Consider the following 10,216-nt stretch of genomic DNA (forward strand, 5'->3'; position numbering starts at 1 on the left):
TCATGGTTTGTGGCACTGTATCAAGAGCACATCTGCTTCCTGGCAGTTCCCAAGACCTGAGGGTGACTGGCAGAACAGAGAGACCTCTCCACGATAGGATCTTATTAGGACTCCATTTTTCTTCTATTTTAGAAGAAAAACAACTTTAGAAGAATAACAACTTTATTGAGATATAATTCACATACCATAACGTCCATCCTTTTAAAGTATGCAGTTCGCTGGTTTTTAGTATATTCGCAGAGTTGTACAACCACTACCACTATTTAATTTTAGAACATTTTCATTACCCTCCCAAAGAAACTCCACACGCATAAGCTTTCACGCCCCATTTCCCGTCCCTGGCAACCACTAATCTACTTTCTATCTTTATGGATTTATAGAGCTCCATTCTTGAATGTGAGATATTTGGCTTGAAAACCTAACAGCCAATATGGATAGAGCCCCTTCCTCTGACCCAGTAACTTCTCTTCCCCCTTAGGTGCTTTTAATTTTGCTTTTAAGTCCAGCTCAAGATTCTCTTCTTCCAGGAAGCATTCCTTGGTTTCCTCTCTGGTCCAATTGTCTAATCATCACCCCAGGGTTCCTGTCCTCTCAGCTGTGGAGCCAGTCGCTACATGGCAGTGTAGCGTGAGCTACATGGCAGTTCTTTGGCAGGAGAATTTTGCCGGGGCAGACACCTTCCCATCACACACTCAGGCTAGCACTTAGTGGACAGTGTCATGGAGTTCAATATGGCTGATCTGTCCTGGGCCTCAGAGAGTGCTTTGTGGGGATGAAAAGTGTCCATGTTTAATTCTCAAAACAACTTGATGAGATAGATGCTATCACTATGCCCATTTTAGAGGTGAAGAAACTGAGACCCAGAAGAATTAATTAAGCTATTCAAGGTCACTGAAAGTAGTGGAGTGGGATTCTGGTCTAGGACCTGGGTGTGTAACCGTTGTATAACACTGCTTCCCTGGGGGGACACTGCCAGGGCATGTGACATACATTAACCTGCCTTAGTTCTCACGGCAACTCTGGAAGGTGAATATAATTATCCCATTTTCCCGATGAGGAACCTGATGTTCAGAGAGATGAACTGTCATGCCGTTCACAGGTGGCAGAGACAGGATTCAAACCCAGGTTACACGTGCTCATTCCACAGGGATGCTGCCAAGAACAGTACCAACGACCTGGTCCTTCCAAAGGTCAGCCCGGAAGCCTTAACTCTCATCCTGCTGGAAAGAAGAGTCCCTGATTATTAAAGGGAAGTTGCTTAGTTGTCTTTTTTTTTTTTTAATAATGATTTAAAAATTTTTTTTTTAATAAAAAAAATTTTTGTCTGCATTGGGTCTTTGTTGCTGTGCGCGGACTTTCTCTAGTTCCCTGGAGCGGTGGCTACTCTGTGTTGCGGCGCGCGGGCCTCTCATTGCGAGGGCCTCTCCTGCTGTGGAGCACAGGCTCTAGGCGTACAGGCTTCAGCAGCCGTGGCATATGGGCTCAGTAGTTGTGGCTCGCGGGCTCTAGAGCACAGGCTCAGTAGTCGTGGTGCATGGGCTTACCTGCTCCGCAGCATGTGGGATCCTCCTGGACCAGGGCTTGAACCCGTGTCCCTGTATTGGCAGGCAGATTCTCAACCACTGCGCCACCAGGGAATCCCCGCTTAGTTGTCTTTTTATCTCCGAGTGAAGGTGAAAAATACGAAGAATTTCTCCAGAAGGATCTGAAAAGTTAACCCTGGCAGAGATAGAAAGAATGTGGAAAAAGAAACATGGTGGTTATCCTTAAGATCCTGAAAAGTAGTTAGGAGAAATAAAAATTCAGCAATTTGCATGCCTTAAAGAATCTTCCAGACTTGAGGACTGGCAAGCATGTGAGTTGAGCGTGAAGAGAAGGGGTCGTGAGCAGGCCATACTGGTCAGGATGCTGACATGGCTCTTCTCCGAGAGGCTCACCACCTGCACAGGTTGGCCTGTCTGGGAGATACACACACCTTGAACGTGATAAATATAGATGAACACACTTTGAACCTGAAGGGAAGTTCATCAAAAGAGAGCTAATTATGGGGCTAGTTATTTACATAATTTAGATGACAATCTTGAAAACATAGTTATACTTCAGAGATTCATGACTTTAATCAGGCTGCAAATAATGATGAATAACACAGATTAAGCCAGGTTGATTTGCACAACTATTAAACGTATAGGTCAGCACCTATACATAGAGCAAAATGCCAGCCATTGCAAATGATCCTAGAGCCATTTTGGAGAAATGAGATAATGGATCAAAAGGGAAAGTATGGAAAATAAAGATTGATCAGGGCAGTTATTCGAATGTGGAATTAGATGAATCTGTAACTGCTTTAATCAAAGTAGATAGCTGTAACATAAAAGAGTATATCTTAGTGAAAGCTTTGTGGGTAGGAACACAGTATAAACGAAAGGATTTTATTACCATAAAACCATAAAGTTCACTTTCATGCAAAAATAAAAAATGACAGGCAATATAACAATTGGGCTCTCCAAGGAATAATATTCCACAGACATCATCTACTTTCGGGCTGGCTATAGATAATTTGATTGCTTTAGTAACAGATAGCTGACCACATGAAGTGACTTGCTCTGTCTCTGGAGGCTTTATCTTACCTGCAGACTTTTATCCATGCCATTCCATCTGCCTGCAGTGCCGTGCCTCTGCCTGTGGGCCCACAAACACCTTTTCATCCTTCAGGATGGAATGTAAGGCAACCTGGCAGCATAGCAGAAAGAGGGCTTTGGGCTTGGGGTCCCAGCTTAGCCATTGCCTGGTTGGCTGGTCTTAGCGGTTTACTTAACTTCTCTTGTCCTCTGTCCCTCACATCCTCCAATAGGCAAGGTTAATCTCCCTCCCCAGCAAGCTCCTCTGTCATTTTCTCTTCCCGTTTCACTATCACAGCATTCACAAGTATAGTGCATTTGCTGTTTATGTGAATGTGGCATTTGCATTGCAGTCAAGGGTCTCGGGTTTAAAATTTGAAGTTGCCACTTACTAGCTGAGACTCAGGTTCCTCATCTTCAAAATGGAGATAACACCTGTTGAGGCAAAGACTGACAGCTGATGACCAAACTGTTCCTCTGGGCAAACAGCCTCCCCTGTAGCGATGCATGGTCACGTGACTGAGGAGAGCTAATGCAATACAAGCAGGAGTTATGAGGACCGTTTACAATGCTGGTTCTGAAGAAAACCTCCATGCTTTTCACCCCTCTGCCAGATTAAGGTAGTTGAGAACAGTGACCAATAAGCCATGTCTTGAAGGCAGCAGAAACGCAAGATGGGGGAGCCTTAGCTCCTGAATCATTACTTGGAAGAGCATTTTCCCTCCACCCCAATTAGGAACATCCATTTGGGGCTTCAAGCGAGTGAGAAACGAACGTCTCTTGTAGTAAGCCACTGATAGCTGGGGGTTCATCTGTTATAGCAGCTAGCATTACCTTAACTAATGCACCAAACCCATAGAAGCGGGCCCTGTTGTGAAGATTATAACAATGGTTGGCAGAGTTCCTGGCACATAATAAGCCCTTAACAAAATCTGATAAACGATTGGACCATTAAGTCCTCCAAAAGAGAAAATAGAATTTGTCTAGATGATGATTTTCCCTTATGGCAAGCCAAGTTTAATTTTGTTCTGTCAAGTTAGATACAAATAACTGGAACTCCTAACAGTTTTGTAAGGACTGTACTCTCTTGGGGCTAAATTAGTGTAACTTCTAATCAAATTTCTCACAGATTTCCAGAGTATTGGTACTGAATGGGACCTTCGTGGGCAAGTCACACACACAGCCTTCTCATTTTGCAGATGAGAAAACCAAGGCTTCGAGATGTTATTTCTCTGGGATAATTAGGGGCAGAGCAAGGACTTGTAATTATTTTCACAATTAAAGAGATATTTTCTGATTGTTAAAGTTAGATGGTGGCTGAAAATTGGAAAATAGAAAAGTTTTATTTGATAGAGAAAATAGGAACAGCTCTAATGTAGACACGAGCTATGTTTCTCCTCTTTTGTTTATGCTATTTATTTCACAGAGTTTAACAAAGATCATGGTGATTATCTAATTCTGAATACCGGGCAACAAGACTTGATCCTGGACCTCAGTGAAAATTCAAGGCTCCCTGTGTCATTCTTGGGGCTGAGATTAGTGCGGGGTATGACTGCTGTGGCTGTTTTGACAAAATGACACCCCGTAGAGTGGAGGAGTTCCCACTTCCTTCTTGAGGAGAGGCGGGCAGTGAGAGTTGCAGCCTGTATGTTCTGGGTCACGCCCTCTGCCCAGCCTGGCGCTTCCACAGCTCCCTGCCTGGGGGGGGGGGGGCAGCCTTTTTGGTCCCCATGGACCCCAGTACAGCCCCAGGTGTGCACCTTTCAAAACCAGGGAGTTGGAGCTGTGGATTGGGGCTGGGGAGCATCCTGCCCACACCTCCTCTGCGACTCCCGGACAGTTCTCTTCTCAAATATCCTGAAAGGTGATTTCGGGGAACTGATCACTTCTTTTTTCTATAAAGTGACTTCTCACCTACGGTAATTTGTTAATAATTTTAATAAAACCTAAGGGAGGGGGCCTGGTCTCTCACAGGTTCCCTTTAGCCCCCCAGAGGGTGGATAATACGTCCAGACAAACTGCCAGGAGAGAGCAGACAGGAGGCCCCTAATCTCCTGTGAAGCGTGGTTAATAGCCTTTCCAGCAGACCAGTCCTGGCCTCATTCCTGTGGCGTCTCTAATTAGCCTGCGATCGGGATGGTGGGTGTCAGCATTGCTGCTTTGGCCACAGAGGAAACCACAAACTAACATTTACAAGGAGGTTGTTTTACCGTGAGGAGGTCCGGGGCCCTGGGGCTCTTACATGATTATCATTACCCCGTAAATGCCAGTTTAGTATTTAAGGCCTGTCTGGTAGAAAAATTGAGACTAACTTCTTCAAACCATTATGAGAGTCTTATTTCCCCTGCTTTTTTTTGTCCGGAACACCACTTCTCGACCAACCACTTTCCTTGCCAGCTCTTCCTCAAGCTTAGTTTCTGCAGTGCTGTCAGACACACCTGTCTGTAACCTACATAAAGACGAGCCGCCGCATGGCCCTTTCTCAGCATGGAGTAAAACCTGACTATTACCCCAAAATACTTAAAAGTAACTGGAATCTTCACTGCATTATTGAGAAAATGCTGAAGACAGGTTATAGTCATAAGGCACAGAAAATTCCTAAAAATTCTCTTTTTTCTCCATTCCCCCCAGTACAGCAGCATCTCCCCAGTATCTCTCTTTCCCCAGTTATGCTACTAACTACTGCTTGGGTCCCTTACTCCTTGTGCCTTTAGATACCTATTCTCTGCTCTTTTTATTATTATTATTTATTTATTTATTTACTCTTTTGCGGTACGCGGGCCCCTCACTGTTGTGGCCTCTCCCGTTGCGGAGCACAGGCTCCAGACGCGCAGGCTCAGCGGCCGTGGCTCACGGGCGCAGCCGCTCCGCGGCATGTGGGATCTTCCCAGACCGGGGCACGAACCCGCATCCCCTGCATCGGCAGGGGACTCTCAACCACTGTGCCACCAGGGAAGCCCTCTCTGCTCTTTTTAAAGCAAACCTGGACAGGCTTCCAGGTCCTCCTCTGACAGCCTCTGTTATGCACATAGAAAAAGCCCAGAGCTCTTTCGAGTGGGGTAGAGTATAAGGCTCTGAATATTTATATGTTAATATTTTCCTGTCTCATAGCTTGCACTCGTCCCTTCCGTTTTAGTTGTGCTTTCTTGTAAGGCAGCTTCATTTCCACGATGGATGCCTTGGTAAGGAGTATGCTTAGACATGTATCAGGTAATTTTAAAGCTAAATCAGGCTCACAGAACCGAGTAAATAAAGTGGCGACTGAGTTCAAGGCACTGAAAACAAAAGCCCCAGGCAGACAACAGGAGGCAGTGAGTTGTTTCCAAAACCATTTTGAGAACCCCCTTTGGCCTCAGCAGTCGTTTTCCCTGTGGGTCTCTTCTTTATTTCTCTTCTTCCTCTTTCTTTCTGTCTTACCCTCCCAAACTGTCAACAAGAGCACGCATAGACACTGCCCAGCACAGAATTTTGCTGACGTCTGGTATGAAGGAAATAAGAAACGGAAGAGAAAAAACTGCAGGGCAGGGAAAGTGAGTCCCAACTTACACTGAATTTCATAGAGAAGGAAAGGAAAACTCACCCTGAACTCCTGAAACTGGGAGTTAACACGTCCAGCCAAAGAGAAATGTGAAAATGAAGCCTTCACAGCACTGCAGACAGAGAAGTCTGGCTCTCATACTTCTAATTGGCAATGCGGTCCTGTCCCCCTTGGGGGTTGGCGTGGGCTGGTGACGGTGGAGAGAGGGAGAAGGCTCAAAATAAAAGGTCACACAGGGAGATTTTATGTGAAAAAGAGAACTGTAGCTTACATGATCAATTTCTTGGTACAGGAGGGATCAAACTACTTAGAAAGCATCTGTATGGAGGGTGGGGGTGGAGCATCAGGTTAAATGCTGCCTGAGGCACATTTGGGGTCAGACGTGCCCCGGCCTGGGTTGCTCCCCGGTTTGCACGCTGGTGGATTCCTCTCTGGTGGGCATCTAGCAGGTGTCTGAATATTACTGGCTATTGATTGACTGATTAATTAACCACATTCGGTGTGTCATTTCAGGGAACTGGGGAAAAGAAACGGGTATTGCAGGGAGATCTGAGAGCAAAGAACAGCCGTTCCAACACAGCCATAGACTCTGTTGCCCTGTGCTCTTGGAAATTACTGCTTCTGTAGCTGTCGCCACTGTCACGCATCCCACTCAGGGTTTTCTCTGTGGCTGAGCTGCGTGGCGACCCCCCGTTTCCCCAGATTGGGCTGGTCAAGTTCACTTCTTGCCCTGCCATATCCCCCCACCACCTCCACCCCGACCCCGACTGTGTCTGTGACAAAGGACAGACGCAGCCTCTGGTCTCAGCCCCACCCCGCGTCCCCTTCCCGTCCCCAGCCTCCTCTCCCACGTCCAGAAAGATGGCGCCTCCCAGGGACAAGAACTTTTGTCAGAGGCTGCCAGCCCTGGAAAACACACAGTGCACCAAAACATGATGACTCAAGCTGAAAAACCCTTTCCTCATTAACACTTCCTCCCAAAGGATGTTGCTGGAATTATCGCGCCATGTAAGCCATTTGCAGCCCAGGTGAATAAGACTTTTTGGCTCCTGTTTACGTGAAACCGTCTTTGTCATAAAGCTGGCTTGATAACAGGGAGATTTCCCAGTGAAGCTCTTCCCAATTCCATTATGTCACTCATCTTTTTAGCAAAAATGTATTGTGTGCCTATTTCATGTTTACCGTGCTAGGTGCTGAGACTAAAAAAAAAAAAAAAAAAGATGAACAATACCAGTTCCTGCCCTTCAGCAGCTCACAGTCTAGACACAAACACAGATTATTGCAATCCAAGTCCAGAACACCAGGTGTAATGCAGCTGTTCCAAGACCATGGATGAGAAAGGAGGGCAAACCCTCCAGGCGGAAGGATGCTTCTTCTCCTTCTCCAAATCAGTTAGTCTTCTTCTTAGTTAATCTTGGCGCTCTTAACCTCGTTTTCCCATCTTGTATTTTTACCCTCGGTCCCTTCCTTGCCCTCCCGCTTCCAGACACAGTCAACACATTTCTTGGTTCAATCTCAGACACCTTCTCATGTGCTCCGATCCCCGGCCCCCTCTCCCATGGCCCTGATAGCCGACTTTGGTCACGTGCCCACTCGTCTCCTTGCCCTCAGGCTCCCCCTCTTCTTTCCTTCCGCCATCCTGCCTACATGGTCGTGCTCCTAAAATACAAGTCAGATCACATCACTCTTCGCTTAGAGACAACGCCTGTCTCTCTTAGCTTTCAGTGTGACTGGGCGTTACGCCATCTGCAGACACTTGGAGGAGGGGGTAGTAGCAGCATTCCCTGACCCAGGAAGAAATGTAATGGGAGGAGGGGACTCACCCACGAGCTCGGAAGGGCGAAGGCGGGGCTCTGGTGGTGACTTCGTATGGGAACCCCCGGAGGACTTTTATAACCACCGACTCCAGAGCCGCACAGCAGCTTCCAGCCATTGGGTCTGGATCTCTGGGTGAGGCCTGAATGTCTGTAGAGTTAAAAATCTCCCCGGTGACTCTGATGAGCAGAGAACATTGCAACCTTCTAGGCTGCTGGGGAACCCAGCAGGCTCTGTACTGTGGGATGGATTATGTGCTTTGAAAAAAAACACTCATATCAGCTCCATCTCACGGGAAGCACAATCCTGGTCTCCCTGGTGGTCCTTTGGCTCAGGGTCACAAACAAAACAGTGATGGGTCGGCCCTTGTCGCCCTCACAGCCCTAATGTTGGCTCTGCTGCTCTGTAAGCTCTACCCACTGATCTAGCTTGCCAAAAGCCAGTCTGTTTCACAGATAATATAGGTTTTAACACTTAGCCAATTCCTCATCCTAGGTATGTATATTCTGCTTTCTATAAGGATTTAATTGACAAAATTTTAGTTATCTCCTCAAAATAGCATAGAAGTATATTTTATGAAACACATCTTGAACCAAATGCAATCTTTGTTTGCTTCAAACCTGCTTTGAAAAGCATCTTCCTATTCTGAGTGTGTGATACTTCAGCAGTTTCAGAAAATACGTAGATTTGCTTCTAATTCACTATGTACTCTTTTTTTGAGGGGGGGAAGTCTGTTGATATTACAAGATCATGAAAAAAATAGTATTGGTTTGTTTCAAGGTTCAGTGTGTGTGTGTTTTTGGAGTGGGGGAAGGATGGTTTTTTTTTTTTAATTGACATTTTAATTCATTTCCTATTAGGAAACACACATTTCTTTGGTGGTAACCACAACCCAGCACCTGCACAAAATTACTCCATGGCCACAAAAATTACGATGTGTAGGAAGCCTCATATTTTCTTTGAGGGAGACAGAGAAGCCAAGACTTTTTTGATTTGTTACATCAGTCTCTGCTACTGGCCTCGGGCTAGTCCAAACAGCCTCATCATTGAAGTTGGGGCCGGCCAGGCTTTGGGTGAAGCTGCCCGGGTGGGAGCTTTCTTTGCTCCTTACCCTGAAGTCCTCCACGCTTTACTGTGTGCTGCCCTAAAAAGACCGTTTGTCTGCATGGCCTCACCTCTGCTTGCCTTGCTTCTTAATGCAATTCTTTAATTTTTTCTCAGTCACCCTGACCCTTCCCCCAATTTCTTCACCAATTTTCTCCACGTAATAATTATTAAAAAAAACATTAGCAATGAAGCTCCCCCCCCTTGCTCTTTTATCTACGTAAATATCCTTGATGGCAAGACATCTAGTAGAGCGCATTCATTCATTTTTAATCTGTCTCTTCTTGGGGTTACTGTGTTCCAGGGACTGAAGGACCCTGAACAATGGCCCCAAAACCTTGGGCTGAGCCTTTTTTCTCATAGGCAGGGATGGCACTGAGGGCATAATGGAGTCTGATCAAATAAATATCTGTTATCTGAAACACTCCCTTTCAAGGTGAATATCGATTTTCATCACATGAAGCCCCAGCTTGAGAGCCAGATTTTTTTTTGCGCCTGAATATTATTAGCAAACAGAAAAATAATTTGGAGAGACGGCAGACTGAAACACCGATTCCTCATAGGAGCGCTGTTCCTGAGGCAGCCCAGAGAGCTCTGGGGACAGACGGATACAGAACCATGATGGGGCAGCCTCAGTGCCAGTTCAGTGCAAGGCATCCAGGAGGCGCCTGACAGAGGGGTCCTGCTTGCTGTGGTGTCTTCAGGGCTCTGTGGACAGCCGACTTGGCAGTGTACCCTCTCCTTGGAGGACCTCATCCACCCCTTCTGCCGTCCCCTATCTGTACCTTGACACCTCCCACCATTGTATCTCTAACCAGCTCTGGAACCAGAGTGGGGTTTTCAGGATCTACAAGACAACTCATAGGATATGGCTCAGAATATTATCTATAGCCCTTGACAAGGAACTAAAGGTCCTTGACTTTGCTTACTGACTAAACTATTATTGTTTTGTCCTGTTTGACTGTTTTCCTTTGCTGCTGTATTTTCTCACTCCTCTGTTTAGACATATTCTTTGGCTAAAGTTTTTCCACAGACAAAAGGCAGGCAGAGGATATGGGTCGGGGGAAAGGACCACAGGGTCCTGCTTCATTTCAGAGTGAGCTGTCAACCTAGGATGTGAAAGACAAGGGCAGAGGCAGCA

The 10,216-nt window shown here is 46.2% G+C and overlaps 1 long non-coding RNA gene across 1 annotated transcript; it reads right to left on the minus strand.

Moving 5' to 3' along the window:
- Nucleotides 1-202: 202 nt before the first annotated feature.
- LOC137205045 (uncharacterized) lies at nucleotides 203-6,288 on the minus strand. The gene is made up of 3 exons (XR_010933975.1): nucleotides 6,199-6,288; nucleotides 1,545-1,719; nucleotides 203-1,220 (listed from the first exon to the last, which is right to left on the minus strand). It is a non-coding gene; the product is annotated as an uncharacterized lncRNA (long non-coding RNA).
- Between the last annotated feature and the right edge of the window lie 3,928 nt (nucleotides 6,289-10,216).

This window comes from Pseudorca crassidens, chromosome 13 (assembly GCF_039906515.1).
Source record: "Pseudorca crassidens isolate mPseCra1 chromosome 13, mPseCra1.hap1, whole genome shotgun sequence".
NCBI classification, from domain to species: Eukaryota; Metazoa; Chordata; class Mammalia; order Artiodactyla; family Delphinidae; genus Pseudorca; species Pseudorca crassidens.